This window comes from Ursus americanus, chromosome 35 (genome assembly GCF_024610735.1).
Source record: "Ursus americanus isolate L20-20 chromosome 35, mUrsAme1.1.p, whole genome shotgun sequence".
Classification (NCBI taxonomy): Eukaryota; Metazoa; Chordata; class Mammalia; order Carnivora; family Ursidae; genus Ursus; species Ursus americanus.
Genome location: NC_142161.1, coordinates 7,986,476 through 8,010,076, shown reverse-complemented (window position 1 = coordinate 8,010,076; position 23,601 = coordinate 7,986,476). Strand labels below are relative to the sequence as shown.

General features: G+C 35.3%; 1 long non-coding RNA gene across 1 annotated transcript in view; it reads right to left on the bottom strand.

Moving 5' to 3' along the window:
* Positions 1-23,007, bottom strand: part of LOC123795723 (uncharacterized) — an 870,146-nt gene extending 847,139 nt beyond the window's left edge. The window contains exon 1 of the long non-coding RNA XR_015722996.1: positions 22,436-23,007. This is a non-coding gene — a long non-coding RNA (uncharacterized LOC123795723). The remainder of the gene's footprint in view (positions 1-22,435) is intronic.
* Positions 23,008-23,601: the final 594 nt, after the last annotated feature.

Genomic DNA, 23,601 nt, shown 5'->3' with positions numbered 1-23,601 from the left:
TAAGTTTTGAAATCAGGAAGTGTAAGTCCTTCAACTTTGTCCGTCTTTATTAAGATGGTTTTGGCTATTAGAATCAACTTGTCAATTCTGAAAAAGAAAAAAAAAGAAACTAGGATTTTTATAAGGATTATGATAAATCTGTAGATCTGGAGTATTAGCTCCCTTAACAATATTAATTCTTCCAACCTATGGACATGAAATATTGTTTTCCATTTATTAGGTCGTATTTCTTTTCTTTCAATGATGTTTTATAGTTTTGGGTGTACAAGACTTGCATTTCTTTTGTTAAATATATACTTAAGGTTTTTTTTTTTTTTTTGTATTCTTTGGGTGCTATTGCAAATGGAATTGTTTTATTAATATCATTTCCAAATTGTTCATTGGTAATATACAGAAATACAACTGATTCTTCTGTATTGATCTTACATCCTAGAACTTTGCTGAATTCATTCATTAGTTCTAAAAGTTTGTTTAGTTTTTTTTTGAGGATTACTTTGGATTTTACATATATAAATCATATAATTTATGAAGTAAAAATAGAGATAGTTTTATTTCTCCTTTCTAATCTTGATGCTGTTTGTTTCTTCTTGACTAGTTCTTCTAGCTAGGACATCCAATACAATACTAAATAGAAGAAGTAGCAAGTGGACATCCTTTTCTTGTTCCTGATCTTAGAAGAAAAGTATTTGCTCTTTGACATTAAGCATAATGTTGCCTGTAGGTTTTCCACAGATTACTTATGAAATTGAGGAAGTTCCCTCCTATGTCTAGCTTGTCAAGTGTTTTTATCATGAAAGGGTGTTGGATTTTATCAAATGTTTTTTCTGCATCAATTGAGATGACTATGTTGTTTTGTTCCATTAATATGGATTACACTGATTTTCATATGCGAAACCAGTCCATCATTCCAAGGAATGTATACCACTTGGTCATGATGTATAATCATTTTTCTATCAGTTGTTGGGTTCAGTGTACTGGTATTTGGTTGAGGATTTCCTCATCTATGTTCATAAGGGATATTAATATGTAATTTTATTTTCTTGAGATGTGTCCTCCTGGTTTTGGCACCAAGGTAATACTGAGCTCACAAAATGAATGATTTGAGGTTTGAAGAATGGATTCAAGAGAAAAAGATAGAGCTAGGTGGACCAACGAAAGAGCTGTTTCAATAACCCAGGCAGATATGGTTAATATATGGTTTAGAGTAATGATAATGACAGTGGAATGAGAAAAGATGTACATTCAATATCAGGGGGAAAAAGCTGCATTTTTTCTTGGTAATCAAGGGAGAGCTGTGCATGTAAGACACAGTACTTTTGAACAAAACAAACTGCTGATCTTATAAAGGCTTTGAGAAGCAAAGTAAAATAAAATATTCAGGACTTGGCAGACTTTCAGGAGGTAGGTGTGTGGACTGTGGCATTGGTAATTGGCTTCTACTAATTGGCTGGTTTTCAGAAGCATGGTTACTGATATGAAGTTGTAATTGATCAATTAGCATGGGTTTAAAGTTATTGGCATGAGTTTAAAACTGATTCTAGTGATTACGTAATATTATAGACAAAAGAGAATAGGAATATGTTATTCTCAGAAAGAAATTAACACACTGAAAAGGAATCCAATTCATATCTGATTTGATGGGGCAGTGAAGAAGAGGAATACATTAAAGATGCCATTCAGATTTCTGGCCTGGACAAAGCTCTACCAGGTCAAGAATCTATTTCTTTTGTTGCCTGATGTATTCCAAGCTCCTGGGAAATAACCTGGTATGTGGCAGGCACTTTATAAATATATTTGAATAAAAAAAATTTCCATTAGTATGGAGTAGATTAATGTAATTATAAAATATGGACATGTTCAATTTCAGATACCTACAAGGTATTCAAAAGAAGATAATTCATAGTAAACTGGATATAAAAGTTTTGCATTAGGGGACACCTGGGTGACTAATTTGTTTAAATGTCTGACTCTCGATCTCAACTCAGGTCTTGACCTCACAGTCATGAGTTCAAGCCCTGCGCTGGGCTCCATGCTGCATGTGGAGCTTACTTTAAAAAAAAGACAGAAGAAGAAGGAGGAGGAGGAGGAGGAGGAGGAGGAGGAGGAGGAGGAGGAGAAGAAGATTTTGAATTAGGACATTTATTCTGCTTAGATTTTGTAGCCACCAGCATACAGATGGTTATTGCAAGCATAAGATAAGATGAAATATCCAAATATCAACACCATCAGGACAGACATCTGTCAATCAGACATTTAAGGAACCAGGGCAGCTACAGAATCAGCAAAGGAGACTGACAATAAAAGACCTAAAATAATGAGGGAAATGTGGAAGCTACAGGAAAGTTTTTTCTTTGATTTTTCCCTCCTGAATGAGGAAATAAACCTTGTCAAATGATCTCTAGAGGGTAAGCAAGAAAAGGGCTACAAAGTACCCATTGGATCAAGCAACATTCAAGTCATTGGTGTCCTTGACAAAAGCCATTCAGTAGTGTTAAGTGCTGTGTGTGGAAGAGATAGCAGATGAAAAGAGTGAATAGGTTTAGATGTGAAGGAAGAGAGCAGGTAAGTGGTATCTAGAGGCAGGCTTTGGGTTGAGCAAAGGGGTTTGTCTTAAGTAGAGCATGTTAAATGCTGATCAGAAACAGAAAAATAAATGGAGAGAGATTTAAGACACAGGAAAGCAAAAAGATGATCGAAAAGCTAACATATGTGAGAATTTATGATTCTATAATATTCTCTGACTCTCAAAACCCTTGCAACTCTAAATTTCTATAAGTATTTGAACTGTCTACATAAATAACTATATTTTATCAAGAAATTATTAGACATTTTATTCTAAGTAATACAGAATATAACGTAATATATGCCAAAATTGATAAAGTCTTTTGTATTCTTTTATGGGAGATATATAACAGAGAATAAAAATCACTGCACTTTTTAATTCTTTTATAAATTTTATATTGAAAGACTTTACATTTATCAAAAAGTTGCAGGAACTTTTTGATGTTTGAAGAACATATGCCCTCACCCTATATGTGTCAATTGTTAGTATTTTACTCATTTTCTCCCTTTTTCTCTCTTACTATCACCTGTCCTCTGGCTTTCTCTCAATCTCTCTCAGTCTCTCTTTTCTCATATTCCTTAATAAACCATTTTAGGATTAGTTGCAAATATTGTGACACTTCATCATTAATTAATTCAGCATGAAACATTAATCATCTAAGAACAGGGACATTCTCTCACATAACCATAATAAAATTGTCATAGAAAGGACGTTTAACATTGATACAATACTATTATCTAATGTAGTCTATATTAAATTCTGCCTGCTATCAATTATCCCAATAATGTGCTCTATAAACTTTTTAAGATCCAGAATGCAAATATGGATTGCACATTTTATGTAGTTGTCATATATTCTTCAGCTTCCTTTAAACTATAGACTTCTTACAGATTTTTTCTTTTTTAAAAAGCACAGAATATTGATATTTTTAGACAGTCTATTGTAGATTGTTTTACAGAATGTCTCTTAATTTGGGTTTTCTAACTGTTTCTTCATTTCATTTTTCATGATTAGATTCAGGTTAAGAAATTTAGGTGAGAGTACTACCTGAGTGATTAATTCATCATATTGCATAATACATGATGTCAATTTATATGATAAATGATATTAAGTTTAGTCATTTGATTAAAGCGGTCTTCACCAGATTCATCCACTGAAAACGTACTTTTTCCTTTTGTAACTAATGAATGAGTATCCTGCATGAGTATCCTGTTTTTCAAAGATATCTTCCCCCAGAGTTTTTACCATCTATTGATGACTTTTTCCTGAATCTACTAATTGCTATGGTGATTGTGAAATGGTAATGAGCTATCTCCATAAATTCTTCTATATTTAATAGCGTAGTTGGCTTTATTTATTTTTGCAAATGAGATATTTATCCCTATATCCCCTTTAATTTAATTTTTTAAATAATTATCAGTATAAATTAATGGATTGGTTTTTAATTCAATACTATAGTTTTTCTATTACTTTTTGATGCTTAGTATCTTCTAAATTTGGCCAATGAGAGTCCTTTTTAACATCCTTTCTCAATCAATTCATTCCCAGTATTTGAGTACTTTATTATATAATTATAAAATTACATTATATGTTTAGAATTATATATATGCATGTGTACACATATGTATTAGGCATGTATATAAAATTATGTCTATTTTGTCTCTAATTCAAATAAAAAAACTAGGAGGTGGTTTTATTTTTCCTTCTTCCGTTTCCTAGATCTCCCTTTTTTCACAGTGAAGAATTTAATTCCCAATAATATCTATATTTAAAATCATTTCCTCAATTCTATTATATAAATTAAATAGCTTCAGACTTACTGCACTGATGCCATTAACAACAACACACTTAAGAAATATTCGAGATTTCTTTTTGTTCCTAAGATGTATTCTATCTATTGGTAGGAATAGTAACTAAATAATTCACTCAGTCTTTTAAATAAACATTTGTTATATTTCCATTAAAATATTTTTATTAAAATAAGCCCTGTAATAGCATAGTTGATCACAAATGTAATTATAATGATATATTAAGGAAGAGAAAGCCAACCAAAATTTAAACCAATATTACAGTGCTCCCTCCCTTATTTTTATTTTGTGAATGTCACATTGGAAAATGTCTTACTTGAAAAAAATCGCTTTGGAGTTAAACTCTGATGGCAATTTGGGGTACACAAAAGGCATATATATATATATTTCTCTTTTCAAGTTTATTAAAATGTCACTCCAGTATTAGGTCTTGCTTGGGGGAGAAAAGAATTACTAGTGCTCATTAAAAATAATAATGTTCCTTTCTGAATGGCTTTCAGAGATGTATATTTTTGGGGACAAAAGCCACCTGTGTTCTCAAAGGTAAGGATAAAAAGGGATGAGCCCATTTAACAGGCTTCATTTCACATTCTATGTCTGTATTATTTCAAAATGACACCTTTGCAGTTTAGAGGGACCAGTAGGCGCTGTTACAACTAAAATTGAATAAAGTTCCAAGCTGTGTCAAAGACATTGTTTGAATTCACTTAAAAGTGTTTTATGTCACTGCTCACCAACTCCCCTTCTCTAGTCATGATCTGCCTGTGGCAAACTGTTTCTCTCTGGGACTGAAAAGATTACTCCCACTGATACTCCTCTGACAGTGTGAATATTGACTTGCACTTATAAAGGTCAGACAGTTCCACTAGTTAATAGGAGTGAGAAGAGCAGTTCCAACAAGTCTCTTTGAAAGGAATTTAACCTTCAAATTGCAAAGCGTGCTGCTCCATGGAGCCAATTTTGGCAACTAACGGAATACATGCTTCTCTGCTTTCCAAAAATACCAACAGGAGCCTGAAAGTTAACATTACAAAAGGGAAACAAGCATGCAATGTAGCAGACAAATGACCATGGGAACACCATCCACCATGTGTCTTGTTATTTTTATTTTTTAAGGAGAGTCGAATACTGTAGAGTAATTCTCTGGGCCTTTAACTTTCTTCAATGTATAATAGCCTTTTCGACTTTTAAGAGCCATGTGCTGTAAGATGATAAGACACCACATATATTTTTCTCAGCATCATTCTGACACAAGATCAAGAAAGATGTTTAATCCCAGTGGAGCATTGCATCTCCTTACCTATCCTTTGAAAAGTCCTCTGCCTTCTGTTATTGTCTCACAACTGAGAGTTAGGGAAAGGCTGACATAATTTAAGGTCTCTGGGAATGTGGCCTATCTGTTAATAGCAGTGTCCTGAGGTACAATGTAGAAGGATGGCTGTGAGAAAACAGAACTGAAAATGCGAATGAGACTTCACTTTTCATCCTGATGGAAAGTAAAACCAATATTTTTAATTTTTAATAAAACACGTTTATATTGTGGCACCAGCAGCAGAAGGATTGTGCTGCATATAAATGAAGATTATTCCCTAGTTTGTCTTGAGCAGTGGAAGACAGGAGACAGAATGATGAAGAGGGCCTTTTACAAGTAATAAGTAGGAAGAAGAATAAGGCCTGGGTATCTTGGAAAGCAAAGCTTTCCTGATTCCAGAGCATATTTTAGAAATGGCATTATGGCTTTCACTGCTTTAAGTTTGGCATCAGCGAGATTTTAGATTGTGCTAAAATCATCCTTAATGTCCTTTCTGCCTCATCAGTGGGGGACCATTCAAGTAACAAAGTGCCAATCCGGGGCTCTTGTTCCTCTTTAGCTTGGAGATATTACTGTGGAGGTTTTTGTGAGAGCATGATCTCTCCGCTTGAGATGCCCTTTATTATAACTATAGTTAAAGGTCTGCTGACTTAGCCATTATAAACCCCTAATGTTCTCCACTACAAAATTTCCTCTAAAATAAAGCTTAGCATACTAAGTTGGAGCCCATGGGAGCCCTGATTTTTATAAATTTGAAGGGGAAAAAATAGTCATTTGAGTTAAAAAGAGAGTAACAAAAATATAAACATCAAAGCTATGTGAGTTATGTATGTCACTGCTCTGGTGTCTCTAAAAATAGCATTGTTAATTAAAATGAAGTTGGGAAGTAATTAGCTCACAATGTACACTAATCATTTTTGTAAGTTTGGAATATAAAAATGTAATTAAGAAAAAGAAAAAAAAAATGGGGTATAGACAGGATCGTTTCTTTGATTGAGAAAATTGTGAATTTTTAACTCAAATGTTTTCTGAAAATATGAGACCTGTATTGCTCTTGCAGAATCTTGCAGTGTTTTAGTCAATGAGTCAAATACTCCTCATGCTTAAGCCTTCTTTAAGAGCTTATTGAGTTGAGCAAGAAATAGAAAATTGTAAAAAATAAAAGAACAGTCAAAAGGCAGAGTGTTACAAAGGAAGTAGCAGGAAATAGATCTCAATATTTTTTTTTTATTTTTTTATTTTGAAGACGATTATTATTAGAATGTGTACTTTTACTATTCTTCTTTTTAAGAAAATGCCTAAAGAAACACATGCTTTTTTAGTAATACGGTCTTTTCGGATTTTTTTAGAAATCAAAACATGTTAATCTTCCAGTGCATTAGCTTTCCTGCAGATAATGATTCTAAACTCAGACAAAATTAAACAAAATAAAAAAAAAAAATCTACCCTAAGGCTCTGGAGAGTAAACAATGCTTGATAGATTCTGGAGATAAGTTGATACTTGGAAGGGGGACCTCCACAGGATGAGTTTGCAATTTCTACAAAAATTTACAAAGGGATAAACAAGGCAATATCTTAGAATGTTAATGTCCCCTTTTAGGTAATGTGGTCAGGAAAAGGCCATTCTGAGGATTCATATTGAAGCTAAGAAGTAATGCATATGAATTAGCCAACAAATAGAATTTCTGAGGAAGAATATTAGAGTCAGGAGAAAGAACAATTGGTGAGATAGATAAGGCAAGTCTTGGCATGATCCAGAAGCAGGGTAGAGACCCATGGTGCTGAACACTGGTGAGGCACCAGTGATGAGGCAGAGTGGTGAGAAATGAAGTTGGAGAAGAAGACAGAAGCCAGATCATACACCAAAAAGAAATGTACCTAAGGCCTACTTCATGCCAAGAAATGCATACAGAAATATAAATAAGATACGATTCTTGCCCTAAGGGATCTACCAGTCCAGTGGTGAAATGAGATTTTTTTGGATTTGCTGTCAAAGCAGCTTGTTGTAGGTGGGTCCTGATCATGTCTCTATTCAGTCATTTTCCAGCTTGGAGGCAAGCAGAGAAGGTCCTTAAAAATATGTGTTTTTTGGGGGCCACCTGGGTGGCTCAGTCACTGAAGTATCTGCCTTCAGCTCAAGTCATGATCTTGGGGTCCTGGGATTGAGCCCCGCCTTGGGCTCTCTGCTCAGCAGGGAGCCTGCTTCTCCCTCTCCCTCTCAAATAGATAAATGAAAAATCTTTTTTTAAAAAAATGTAGTTTTTTGGGGTGGATGGATAGATGGATGGATAGATGGATGGACAGATGGATAGATGACACAGTGAGAAAGTCCAGCTGGCTGCTGAAACAACTCAGAAGTAATCATTTCTTGGCACTGTCACCATATACAGATTCTCAAACTGAGGTAGAATTTGATAATATTTTGTAAATTTTATATATATATTTTCAACTTTCTTGAGTGAAACTGAGTAGTCCCAGCAGCAATAATCAAGAGTAGGAGTGGTATAAGGCAACCAGGAAACTGAAATTTGGTGGTTACAGAAAAAATCAGGTGAAAGGAGTTTCTCAGTTGCTAGAAACCTGTCGTCTCTTCTGGAATTCTGATTCATGTTCACCTCCCGCCACACACACACACACACACACACACACACACACACACACACACACACTTTATTGTATTGTAGTCCTGTTCTTTTTGCTGATTTTTTATAATACATGCTCAAGTTTTTTCACATCTTAAAAATGTGTTCTTTCTTCAACCCTGTATTTCCAACTACCTCCTGCACTATTTCTGTGCTTGCTTTCCCCATCAATCTCCTGCACTATTTCCGTGCTTTCTTTCCTAACCAAGCCTCTAGAAATAATAAATGATACTCATCACACCCACTTCTCCACTTTCCATTCATTCTCCAAGGATTAAAATATGGTTTCCATTCCTTTTTTTTTTTTTTCTGAAATTGTTTTCTCTAAGGGTGCCATTGACACACTTATTACTAGACCAAATACACATTTTTATCCCAAATTATACTGGTCTTTTTGTAACTTTTGCCTCAGTTAACTACAACATCTTTCTTAAAATTAGTTTATCATCTCTGTCATGCAAATTCCCCCTAATTTTCTTCCTGTTCTTTCTCTGAGGCATTCCTTAGATCACAGTTCCATTGGTATTTCTGCAGGCACCTGATCAAACCATCTATTTCTTTTCATTATCTAATTTTCTTGGACAACATTTTTAAAATTACACAACGCTAACTACAACATATCCTCAGAGGACTCATTCATGTATATGCAGTACATACAATTGTTCTTAACACTAAGGAAGCATTTAATTAATATGCTTTGAAAAAATAGATGGGTGTACGGATGGATCTATATGAGAAGTCACAATCTAGAAATCTTTGGGATGAATGTGAACCACATGCATTTTGGGGGATGACATAATTAAGAATATACTGCATACCAGTATTTAGAAACTTTTAAACCTAGATTATAAGTTCTGTTTGGGGAAAAAAAAACAAAAAAGGATCTCTAGCAACATCGATCCACATTCTAGCATGGCGACAGTCAGAGCTAAGTCATATCTGTGCCCTGTAGAGCAGTACGTGTTGTCCAATTTGTCACACTCAGGCCAAGTCCATCTCCCTCATTTAAATTACCTGCCTGGTCCCGGTAAACATTTGATTAAATAGCTTAAAACAAAACAAAACAAAAAAAAACTTGAAGATACATAAATCCTATATGATCCAGACTACATTAGTTATTTTTCCTCCAATTTTCTTATCAATTTCCTCCTTACTTACGTACCAAATTTCAGTGAAGAAAAATGTCCATGTTACTTAAGCCAGAAAACAGGGGCCTTTGATTTTGCTCCCATTTACTTATTCGAACATCTTATCGACCCTACAACATATCAATATACATCATAAATATCTCGAATTTATCTCCTCTTCTCTTTACTTTAGGCACACATCACCTTTCCCCTACAAACACTATAAGCTCCTAACTGCTCTTCTGTATTCATACATCTAAAAACGTCCATTAAGCACTTTATATAGAACAGCACTATCCTAAGGACTTAATATGTGTGTATATGTGCAATATTATGAGGCAGATAAGATTATTATCAATATATAGAGATGAAGAAGCAGAGATACTGACAGATTTATTAATTTGACTAAGGTAGGGTTGAGGTTTGAATTCTGCTATTCTGATTTTAAAGCATATAGTCCTGTCTAAATCTGTGATTGTTCAACTATTCAACAAACAGCAGCAATTTATTTTCGGGATTTGACAATAGTTTTGTAGTTTTTGTAATCTGTGTGATTAACATAGTGATTTCTATCCAAAAGAATGTCAAAGAAGTTGGAAGCCTATGATGAAGCATTTGCATTTAGGTCTCAATGCTATATGTCACTGGTTTTAACATGCTGTTTAATGTGTTGAGTGACTCTTATGCTGGGCAGCCCAGGTCCTGAGGGCCTAGCTGATGGCTTAACCACGGTTTGTGATTTTTTTTCTTTTTTTGGTTTTGTTTGTTTGTTTGTTTTTGGTGTTGGTATAATAGCCAAGTCATATAGACTGAAAGGAATCTGTTTCTAGACCTTCATCAGTAACTAGAAAATTTACGTTTGATTAGACCTATTTACTGACTGTGAGATCCAGGTACAATAGAGAAATGCATGTAGCCAGGTAAAGGCCAATGAATTAAAGAGAGACTAAAGTTTAGATAAGGACAAAAGCAGGATAAAGACATTGCAAATTCAATTGTTTGTGGTTGAACAGTTCCAAATGTTGGTATGTTGCCACTCTGAGTCTGCTTCTAAAAAAACTAAATTGAACAGGAATGAAGGTCATAGGGTTAAACAGTTTGTGAAAATATAAGGTCAAGGTAATAGCTGTAGGTGTAAATGTTGAAGATACAGCACTTGTTGCCTCTACAACATACTTGACATTAGCGTGCTATACTCTTAAGAGACCTGCACTTTAATACGTAAATACGTAAATTTTTTAAGTGAGCTGTCTTTTTTTGTTGTTATCATTAATAAAATTGTAACTACTTAAGGGCAGGTACTAATTATTATACCTCTTATATCTACCATGGTACTTAGCCCAATATACCCACTGGTGGGTTCAGGGTGAACTATATACATCAATCAACTAAGAAGGAAGCATTTTCAGTCCAGTGAGATTCAATATATTTGGATCCTAACCCGATAATCTATAATTTAGGATTTGTTTGTTTCTGAGACTTTTTTTTTCCTTTTTGATATTGTAACTTTGAAGCAGGAATTTAATGATCCCAAATAACTCTAGTTGAATAATTGTATTTGAAATAAATTTGATTTGAGAAAAGCACTGGTTAAGCCTTTTTTTTTTTTTTTTGTCCTGGAGAAATATGTATTTAGACTGTCAGAGCAAACTAACAATTTTCCTTCAAATTTGTATTAATTTCTCACAGAAGTACAAGAGAGTAATCTTTGTTTACAGAACTACTTTTGTGTTGGTGGGATGATTCATATCAAACTGCAGATTCTGTCAGATGTGTCATTATAATGGAGGACTTCATAGTTCTTTTTGTTAAATTATAACATTATGATATGTGGTGATGTTTTAAGTTTTTTTTAATGACAATATAACTTTGTGAAACATTATTGCTATTAAGAGAATAAATCCATGCATTAGGGAAGTTCATGACACATTTTTGAAAATATAGACATTACGACTCATGTATACTCTAGCTTAACCTCCAGTTTAGAGTTGTACAATTAAATTCTAAAAATAGTTTATTCATCTTCTATAAAATGCTGATCCCACAGACAAAAGTTAGAAGGCTAGTATTTAGTAGGAAAGGCAACTTATTTAGATGATGATAGAACTTGATTTTTAAAGGGAATTTTGTATTATTTTATAAATGAGGAAACAGACTCAGGTGATGTGCCCCAAATCATAACATTCATTGGTGCTAGAAAATGGGTTTAGAACTAACCTGGAGTTTTCCGCTCCCAACCATGACTGCTAACTACCACTGGACTATACCTCTCTTAAAAGAACAACGGTAAGAGTAGGGAGGGGGATTATCAGCCAATTGTTTTTTAGGCATTGGATTGCAGGTAGCAGAGCACTGTGACCTGAGAGAAGGGAACTCAGAGGTGGACACTACCACAGCTCAGCCTCTATTTCTGGAAGAGGAGGGGTGTGGTATTGAAGCCACAGAAATCCATGTGGAAAGGTCTCCTGGGGATTCTGGGTTATGAGCACACAGGGTAATATAAAAAGGTTACCAGAAAGCAGATGGTACAGAGTTCGGAATAGAACAGAGATATTGAAGTAGGAAAGCTGACGGGACTCCATTTTCGAAAGGTTCCACCTCTGCTGTTCCTCTGCTAGGCCCCATTCACTCATGTTCCATATTTTGCCTCCAAAAAAGCCAAAGAAGCTATGCTCGCACTTCAAGGGAGAAGCAAGAAAGTTGGTCATTCTCTGAGCTTTGTCCTAGGCCACAAACACCTGATAACTCCTAAGAAGAGCCAGATCCCAAACATGTTCCAGGATGTTAGCTTCAAATCTCGGCTGGCACTGGCATCAACATTCCTACCTTCAGTAATTTATGGAAAAATGCCTATTTTTCACCTGACACTCACCTCTGATAGGACTCTACCATGGATTCCCGAAGAACCCCGTACCCTAGACTCTTTTCTAATATAAACTCCTAGTCCCAAGCAACAGTGAGATTCATTCTCCTCTTCTCCTGAGTCTCCCAGACACTCCTGCTATTCTCTGTCACTTACTAGTCAATAAACTCTGTTTCCACTTTCTCCGGCTTGCATTTGATGCCTATCCTGTGTGAAGCCAAGGGCCCTCTTGGCTGATCCTGTGCGACCCTCCCCTGGGTCCCTGGACCCAGCCTGCCTGCATCAACATCTGAGATCAAGCCTTCCTGGGAGATGTTGGAATTCTGACCCACAGATGAGTAGACAGACTTTAGCGATACTTTGCTGCTGTTGGGCATGATCATAGGCTTATTTATTTTCTTAACTTTTTATTTTACAAAATTATAGATTCATTTCCAGTGGTATATAATAATACAAAGAGATTCTGGAAATCTTCACTAGTTACCTGGTTATAACTACAGTAACAATATCACAACCAAGGAATTGACATGGATACATCCACATGACTTACTCAGATTTTACTAGTTTGTATGCATTCTGTGTATGTGTGTGTGTGTGTGTGTGTGTGTGTGTGTCTGTATTTTAGTTCTGTGCAATTTTATCACATGTATAAGTTTGTTTAACCATTCACCTACTGAAGATCAGTTCCTACTGGGCATGCCGACACCAGGGCCAGGGGCTCAGAGTGCAACTAGCCCTGCTTCTGGCTGCTTTGTTTAGTCATATTGCTGCCAGGTCAGGGTGGAAGCTCAGATCACTGTTGGAACCCACTGCCATTACCTTGATGGGTAAATTGGGACACAACCTACTTCCTCAGAGAGCAGGGTACATTACTTCCCGCTCAGCTCTGAAAACACTACATGGGGAAAAAATAGGAGCACCACCTGCTTCTTTTGGTTGAGGGATGGAAAATAAGTTCCCTGCTTGCACACCAAAACTGTGTGGGATATGGAGGTGTAAGCTGAGAATTGGGGGTTCCCAGAGAAAGAAAGACAACACATAGCTTTTGTGACACAAGGGAAAGCATTTCAGCCTTCCAGCTATTTTCTGTGATCTACTTCTACTTGCCTAGATGTACTTTTTGCAGAACTTCCTAGGAGGTGTCAGAATTACAAAGAAACACAGAAGTTAAGGATATTAGGGGAACAAAGGGGGTGCAAAAACGAACAGTTTCTACCAGGCCAGGAAATAGCCTAACCATATCAGAGACAATAAATCAGTCCTAAAATTCCCAGTGCTGTTTCAAAAGTAAGCAAAGCCCTGTATTCTTTACCTGAGATAAGGAGCCCAATAGCCATCCGGTTTATAACAGCTCTCAGAGCAAGCCTATAGTCCCTTCCCATTGTCTGGCAGTTATCTCTGCTTCATTATAAAGTCTCCAGCCTAGGAAGAGCACAATTTTCATTACTACAAGATAGGATGCATATATATGCACGTTTTCTAAGTATGCCTGTCTTGACATGCTATGACAAAGTTCTCTTTTCTGGATATTCATCCTAAACTCTAACTAAAACAAACCCACTCACTCTTGCTTGGGGGGGGGGGGCATGGTTTTGGAAGTTATTCCTGTGATCTCCTTATTTGCTGCAAATAAAATTTCCTTTGCGTGACCAGTCTACCTGGTGTAATGTCTATCTGTAACTCACTATGGAGCAAACTCATATAAGTTTGGTTACAGAGGGGGAAGTTCTGGCCTTTTGGGTGCTGCAGCTGGAGGTCTACGGTGTTAAAAAGAATTATGGGGCTTCTGATTAACCAAGACAGAATAATCTCATTTTTCCTAGGATCTCCTTCAGACAACTAAATAACCCTGGCATAACAGACCAAATAAACATAGGAATACTTTGAAAGGTGAAAGAAGAAGACAGACTTCCCAGAAATTTGGGATTTTAGGAGCAGCATGGTGGTACATTCTCTGTGTTTCCTTGTTGCCTCCCATGCATCCTGGATGGGGGGAGGGGAAGCCTGTAACCTGGAACTGTTAATAGGACAAACAAAAAAGCCTCTTTCCCTTAGCCAAAGAAGAGGGAAAAGGATAGCCTAATGACAGGAAACCTTCCTGGCAATACCCACCCTACCCCAGCGCCCCAAATCATTGGTTATATAGAAAGTCTGACCTACATTACCAACTAATCAGAATTAATTGACATTTACAGGACACTACATCTCTGAAGAATGAATACATACACACAATCTCAGTACACATGGAACATTCATCAGAACATGTACAAGGCCAATGAATTAATCTAAATATATTTCAAAGGTTAAATCTTAAGAAGTACTCTGTGTCACTATAATAAAATTATATTAGCCAACAATAACAAAGAGATATTTGGAGATTAAACAACACATTAACAAATAATCTATGAATCAAAGAAGAAATCCTGGGGTAAACTAGAAAATATTTAGAAAATAATGATAATGTAAACAAAATGTAGCAAAATATATGGGAAACAGTGAAAGTGGTACTTGGAGGAAAATTTAGAGATTTTAATGCCTAAATTAACTAAACTAAATGATGTAAGATTCTATAAATAAAAACCAACAAAACAGAAATTGGGCAGGAAACAGAGAAAGTTAACATGTAAAAATCCAATCATTGTAAATATTAATAAAGCTTATAAACACCTAGCAATGCTAATCAAGAAAAAAGAGAAAGAAAAGGCCCCGAATCTCCAAGGAACTGTTGAAAAGGAAAAACAAAGCTGGGGGCATCACAATGCCGGATTTCGAGCTGTACTACAAAGCTGTGATCACAAAGACAGCATGGTACTGGCATAAAAACAGACACATAGACCAATGGAACAGAGTAGAGAGCCCAGAAATGGACCCTCGGCTCTTTGGGCAACTAATCTTTGATAAAGCTGGAAAAAACATCCGGTGGGAAAAAGACAGTCTCTTCAATAAATGGTGCTGGGAAAATTGGACAGCTACATGCAAAAGAATGAAACTTGACCACTCTCTCACACCATACACAAAGATAAACTCCAAATGGATGAAAGACCTTGATGTGAGACAGGAATCCATCAAAATTCTAGAGGAGAACATAGGCAGCAACCTCTACGACATCGGCCAAAGCAACCTTTTTCATGATACATCCCCAAAGGCAAGAGAAACAAAAGATAAAATGAATTTATGGGACTTCATCAAGATTAAAAGTTTCTGCACAGCCAAGGAAACAGTCAGAAAAACTAAGAGGCAGCCCACGGAATGGGAGAATATATTTGCAAATGACACTACAGATAAAGGACTGGTATCCAAGATCTACAAAGAACTTCTCAAACTCAATACACGAGAAACAAATAAACAAATCAAAAAATGGGCAGAAGATATGAACAGACACTTTTCCAATGAAGACATACAAATGGCTAACAGACACATGAAAAAATGTTCAAAATCATTAGCCATCAAGGAAATTCAAATCAAAACCACACTGAGATACCACCTTACGCCAGTTAGAATGGCAAAAACAGACAAGGCAAGAAACAACAATTGTTGGAGAGGATGTGGAGAAAGGGGATCCCTCCTACATTGTTGGTGGGAATGCAAGTTGGTACAGCCACTCTGGAAAACAGTGTGGAGGTCCCTTAAAAAGTTAAAAATTGAGCTACCCTATGATCCAGCCATTGCACTACTGGGTGTTTACCCCAAAGATACAGACGTAGTGAAGAGAAGGGCCATATGTACCCAATGTTCATAGCAGCAATGTCCACAATAGCTAAATCGTGGAAGGAGCTGAGATGCCCTTCAACAGATGACTGGATTAAGAAGTTGTGGTCCATATATACAATGGAATATTACTTAGCTATCAGAAAGAACGAGTTCTCAACATTTGCTACAACATGGATGGCACTGGAGGAGATAATGCTAAGTGAAATAAGTCAAGCAGAGAAAGACAACTATCATATGATTTCTCTCATCTATGGAACATAAGAACTAGGATGATCGGTAGGGGAAGAAAGGGATAAAGAAAGGGGGGGTAATCAGAAGGGGGAATGAAACATGAGAGACTATGGACTATGAAAAACAAACTGAGGGCCTCAGAGGGGAGGGGGATGGGGTAATGGGATAGACCGGTGATGGGTAGTAAGGAGGGCACGTATTGCATGGTGCACTGGGTGTTATACACAACTAATGAATCATCGAGCCTTACATCGGAAACCGGGGATGTACTGTATGGTGACTAACATAATATAATAAAAAATCATTAAAAAAAAAAGAAAAGAAAAAAGAGAAAACATTATTATCTATATTAGGAGTGCAAGAGGATATACCACAAAAGCTCCTACACATTTTAAAATAATAAAAAGAGAATATTAAAAATAATTTTATGTGAATAAATCTGATAGAAAAAATAACACAAATTTTAAAACTTAACAAAACTATTAAATAAATTTAATTCAAAATAAAGGTCATTCATAAATAAAACTCCAAGGTCAGGTAATTATATTGTTGAATTCTTAAATGACTTAATTCTAAGCTTTTACAAACTTGACCAGAAAATAGAAGAGAATTGTTTGCTTCACACATTATTTTATGAGACCAGCATAATCCTGATACCAACACCTGACAAAGAGAATAAAAGAAAACAAATGATTGATCAATATTCCTTATTAGAATGGACACATAAATCTTCAACAAAATATTAACAAATCAAATATAGAAAGAGATGAAAAGAAGAGCCTTGAACTAGAACCAATCCTAATTTTTATCAACAGGAGAAAGGAAACCAAATTGTAATATATTCTCACAGTGGTATAATACACAACAATAAGGAATAAACTGATAAATGCAGTAATAAGAATGAACGAATCTCAAAAATAGTACACCGTGTGAAAGAAGCCAGAAAGAGAAGAGTAAGAATGATATTTTTCTATTTATATGAAGTTCTGGATAGACAAAATTAATCAGTAGTGATACAGGTGATAAGTGATTGCTTGAGGCACGATGGGAGATGCGTAGGAATATTTGACTGTAAAAAGGAAAAAGAAGCTTTCTGGAATCATGGAAATGTTTTCAAATCTTGATTGTGTGTTGGCTACATTGGTGTATACATTTGCCAAAATTTACAAACTATATATGTATGCGTACATTTTATTTTATGTATGTTATAATCCAGTATATTTTGTTAAACAACAACAAAACAAAATAAAACAGATCTAGTCTAATACTATTGCTTCTGGAAAATATTATCTCTGGCCTAGCTTGATTAACTCACAAAATTTTAGGGTTAGAGGGATCACTGTATATTATTGCATTCAACACTTTTAATATGCAAAGGACAACTAAATCCTTAATGTGTTAAAATCACTTCTCTATTCAGAGTTTTTAGCAGAGTTGGGACTAACATATAGATTCTTCAATCATTATCTAGTGTTATTTCAATGATATCATGTGGTCCTCCAACAAATCAGCATTGTTAGGGATACAGAATAATTTATTATCGATGTTTCATGGCAAGAATCCATGCACTAAGAAGGAAGTGGCTCGTGGTTTGGTCTATCTGCTTAGTTTATGAAAGAATAAACTATATTTCTTAATCTTATTTTTAGAAAGTTGCCAATTTTGTGAAAGCTAAGTAGATTCCTATGGCAAAGAAAATGAATTCGACCTCAAGTATGAGCATTAGCTTGCAATTTGGACTGCTTTCTGACCTGCCCTCCTATGCCAGTGTTGATCCAGGAACAAAGCACCCCAATCACCCATCTCACAAATCCAGATCCTTATTTTTCTCACCATGCACAAAAAACATATAGACCTCAAAGATATACAAAATGAGGCAAAAATGTCTGGATTGAGAAGATTGCTTTTAAGTACTTTCTACAGAGATGACACCTCATTTACAGACCATTAGCAACAATTATCACCTTCTCCCTGAGGAGAACTTTGCTTTTTTTCCCCCATAACTTTGATATTATCTTCTATTTTTGACATAATATTCAGTTTTTCAACCCACCAACAATGTTGTCAGCTAATTCTAATTTGTTATATCCAACTTTGCATATAAGAATAATTTGGAGGAACAGCTCTCTTAATCACTTTTTTTTCTTGATCTGTTGCCTCATTCATACAATAATCCCTAAAGTAAATGAAAAGAAAATATAATTGCTATTTCTTACTTTTATATTTTGACTGCTATTACTAAAAGGCTAACTTTAGTTCACAGATCTCTATATTCTTATATATATTTAACCCATCACAATCTTTTTCTTTCTTTCCTACCACTATGGAAATGCTTTTATTAAATTTATGATGACCCCCAAATTGCCAAATCTAATTAATGCTCTATATTCAATCATTAATCTATTAGACTTTTGTTAGCACCACTGTCCTTGTTTACCACTTTAACTTTTAAAATTCTCTCCTTCTATTGATCCTAGGCATCAGGTTTGCCTAGTTTACTTCCTGTACAACTGAAAATACTATTTCTATTTAATTTATTGGCTCCACTTTCAAAATTCATTACAACATTTTAGTATTCTCTGAGATTTTATCCTCGGCCCACTTATATTTGTCTATATACATTCCCTGGGATAATTTCATAAGATTACTTCTACCAAAACATAACTGTTGACTGTCAGATCTTCATCTCCTCTTTTGTTCTCTCTCCTGAGTTCCCAACCCAGTCACTTATGTGGACATCTCCAATTCAATAAACCTCTTGCAATCAAAGCATAACAAATCAAGTATAGTATTCAGTATCTTCATACTCATTCCAATCTGTTTCTCCTCTATTTATTGTCTCAGTTATTGGTGTTCAGATGGCCATCTAGACATGATGGTGTCATCTTTGATGCTTCTATGCTTTTCACAGAGGACATAACATCAGCAGTTTTATACATTCAAGCATTAAAACATCTCATTTCTATTTAACCCTCTCTATCCCTACTGCTACTGCCTTTGTTCAGATTCTCATTTCTTTTCTGAATCATTATAGCAACCTTGTTTTTGGACTTCCTATTGTCAATATTTCCCCTTTCTGGTCTTTCCTCTCACTGCTGCTAGAATAATCTTTGTTAAAAACCTAATCTAGGGGCGCATGGGTGGCTCAGTCGGTTAAGTAATTGCCTTCAGCTCAGGTCATGATCCCAGGGTTCTGGGATTGAGCCCTGAATTGGGCTCCTTGCTCAGTGGAGAGCCTACTTCTCTCTCTGCCTGCTGCTCTCCTTGCTTGTGCTCTCTTTCTCTGACAAACAAACAAATAAATAAATAAAGTCTTAAAAAAAAAAACATCAAATCTAACTCCCCTGCATAAAGGCATTGTGGGCTATAAATTTCAAATGTATCATTTCTTATAAAAGACCCTTTATTATCTGTCTTTAAACGACTTCTTCAATCTCATTAGCTTTTACTTACACCTGACATTTCAAGCAATAACTTTTGTTTTGAATACCTTGAATAAACTAGTGTTTTTATATGTTTGTGTCTTTGTGCATACCAGTGCCTCATGTTCACATTTCTTCTCTTTATTATTCCACCTGGAATCATCTATTTACTCCTCAATACTTAATTAGAATGCTTTTTCCTTCAAGACTCTAATATATGCTATCTATCTATCCACACAAACACATATATGCACTCATGATTGCACAGAAAAGGAGAGATTAAAACTCTTGTGTATCCATCTACTTACAAAGAAAAACATTTTCCAGAAGAAATCCCCTCCAAAATAGTATTGAATGGGAGATTTTCACACCACTATTTATCAGGTCTTCTCAGAAGCTCAGGTCTCCTTGCCTTTAAAATACAGATGCAATACTTAACTAATTTCTATTTAAATTACTTCTATGATAGACAGACACTGACAGATGGATGGATGGATGGATGGATGGATGGATGTGATACAATCTTCAGTAACATTGCATTTTCTGGACCTTATTTTTCTCTTTTGTAAAATGAAATGTTTATATTAGATCCTAAGTTTGCTTCTAATCTTGAAATTTAAACTTACATAGCTCTAAATATACCTTCATGTTTTTCTCAGAAGAAATCATTACATTAATTCCATCACTCAAATACGGTCATTTTCAGGTGCATAGTTTTGATAATCAAACACATACATCTCATATATACGGTCAATATATTTTAATATTTCACTGTAATGAGATTTTAAAGCTGAGTTTATAACTAGAGAAAAAATACAGATATGGAAATATCAGAGGATTATATTCGCATCTGCAGCAAGATGAATTAAAGTCATTCCTTTGTATGCACAGTTGTTCTAGTTTATAAAGCGTATCTCTGCCTTTGGAAATATGCCAACAAAAGGTTAAGTTAGATATTCTATTCTGTGCCACTACTGCAGTTAGCCTCTTTAGACCTTTATTAACTTCTTAAACTACTAGCTCACTGAAGACATTACTTGTTTTCCTGGATTGTGAAGAAATACATATTAGGAGACAAAATGGCTGAGTGTCGAGACAAGCAAGTGAAAGTCCAAATGTTTGAATCCCTCTTTTGCCACTGACATATGCACACTTTTGAGTCTGTTCCTTATCAGTCGGTGCCTCTGTTTCCAATAAATAAGACAACAGGTATGGAAACAAAGTGACCTTTTCAGGAAAAAAGCCACTTTATCACTTGGTAAAGTATTATTTCATATTAGGGTGTAAACACACATATATTGTTTTTTATCTTCTTTATTTCATCATTCCTATCCAGCTGTAAGCTAAAAAGATAGGAATATAGGAGCTAGTATCCTTGTTTGTCCTCTGCTTTCAAGGAGACAAACTGTTTTTTCCAATTGCTGTAATATATCCTTGGTGAGGAAGGAGGGAGAGGGAGCAGAGATGGATGGGGGCTTATCAGAGATATTTTTCTAATTGTTAGAAAAAGGTAATAGATTATTAGTTCTGTTATATTGTGACTCACACTCAAGAGAATAAGAGAGAGTGAGGAATAATCCTGTTCTGACATTGTCTTTTGGAAAAAATACCATGCACAGAGCAACAAACAAAACCCAAGACAAAGAGGTGGAGTAAGTAGAGAACGATCATGTGGGGATTCTCATAATTACTAAATATTCAAATCCTTTATCTCATGCCAACTATTGAAACTGATCTCACTGTAGCAGAAAAAAAGACTAACGTAACCACCTAGCACCAAACTGGAAAAGATATAGAGCATTTTCACATGAGCAAATAAATTTCAGGATAAATAAATTTGCTCTACTCTGGAATGAATTTAATGGTCATTGTGGTAGGTCTTGTAAACATACCCTGCCCGAACTAGACATCTTGTTAGTACAATAGTACCCACCAAAATAGAAATCAGACTCATCTAACCTCCTGAAGCACTGCACGGTTTTGTTGGATAATAGTAGAAACACTTAAATACACGAATCCTGTTCACTGACTGCAACGATAAAGACTGCATGGCATAAAACAGAAACCAAATCCATGAAGCAACAGAGTCGGAGAAAAAGACCCTCTCCTCTTTATCCTTATTTTTAAATACTTAATTTAACCCCTAAACCATACCTAGTTTCTCAGTATTGCTTGCTTTTCAAAGACTCAGGCAGCACTCCTGCTATATTAGAATGACAGGCTTAAAGTGCCATCGTTCTAAATGTAATGTTGTGGATTTTTCTCCTGAATTTTTAATGTGAAGAGCTAAACCTTAGCATTGATGTCTTCTGGAAACTGATCATTATGAAAACATCTTGATCAATAAATTGTGGAAGCTCATAGAGATTCTAAATAGGAATAAACAATCATATGCATTGTGTCTAACAGAAGATACTTTACCAGTACCAGGTAAGTAAACCATGAACATGTGAGAATATTAATTCTTGTCAAAATTGAACAATATAGTTTCTAGTATCATTATGACACTAAATACTTCCCAGGGTGAAACCCTAAAATGAATAATTGCAATTTCTTACTTTCATCAAATATCTATCTCTTATAAAGTAACACGAAAATAGCAAAAGAAGCATCTCTAAGATTATTATTGCTCTAGGGAATATTCCTTAAAAAGAGCTGAGTAATAAGGAAAAGCCTAAAAAAATGCGTATTTATTCCAAGAATCATTGAAATTTAATGTGGATAAAAACACAGCACAAGTTTCTTTAATTTCTTACCTTTTTAAGTCTCTTTTATAAATGTATTCCAATTTTATCTAGAAAACACCAAATGGAAGAGTTATTATCACAGAATTAAGAATTTCAAAATCACCAGCAGCTGTCCCCAAAATTATATAGTAATCGTATTAGAGCTACTTAAAATTTGTTAGGATCTACTGTTCATCCCTATGTGGAAGTCAGCCAGAGGTATGATTCTGAGATCTTACCATTATTGCTCTGCAACCTCAAAGCAGCTGGTGGAACTATTGTATCAGGGAATTGACAAACCTCACTGTTGATCTACTTATCAAACAAACAAGTGAACACAGTTTTGGATGTGGCACTGTGGGATTTATAGGATGTAGAAAAACGTCATCACTAGTCTTAGGGGGAAAAAAACAACAACAGCAATTCCATGAAAGAATAATATACTTAAGAGACTATTCGTGGGTACTTATCTTATTGATGCTTCTTGATTAAGCTCTACTACTTACCGTATGACTTGGATTGCAAAGTAATTTCCTTCTGCCTCCATCTTTGCTATAATTTTGTGATGAAGGAGATAATGGACAGAAATATATATGAAAATGGAATGAAATTCAAATTTTCACAGCACTTTTAGAAATGTTCTAAATATTTCATGCCCCAAAGAGAAAACCTGCCAAACTATCTCTTTCTCAGCCAAACTGTTAAGATATTTCTGGGAAGCATGTATCTGTGACCTATAACTATGAACCCAAAATGAAGAATACTTACTGAAAATCCTCATGGATCCCTGGAAGCTAATGCCACTAAGAACTATCTTTATCTGACCCTACTCCATCTTCAAGGTTAACCTGGGCACAGATAGGAATTAGAGAACTTTTTATACACTTAAGCATAGATGCTATTATGTAAATTCATTTTGGAGTTGGGGTGTGTGCGTGTGTGTGTATTAAAGTAATGTCCCCATTCCAATTTCTGGTGCACTGTTTCATTTCTCATTGTGATGTTTTTGGATTATCTTTGTTTCTTATTTATTTATTTATTTATTTATTTATTTATTTATTTATTTATTTGACACAGAGAGAGAGAGAGAGCCAGCCAGCAAGAGAGGGAACACAGGCAGGGGGAGTGGGAGAGGAAGAAGAAGGCTCCCAGCAGAGAAGCCTGATGTGGGACTCGATCCCAGGACTCTGGGATCA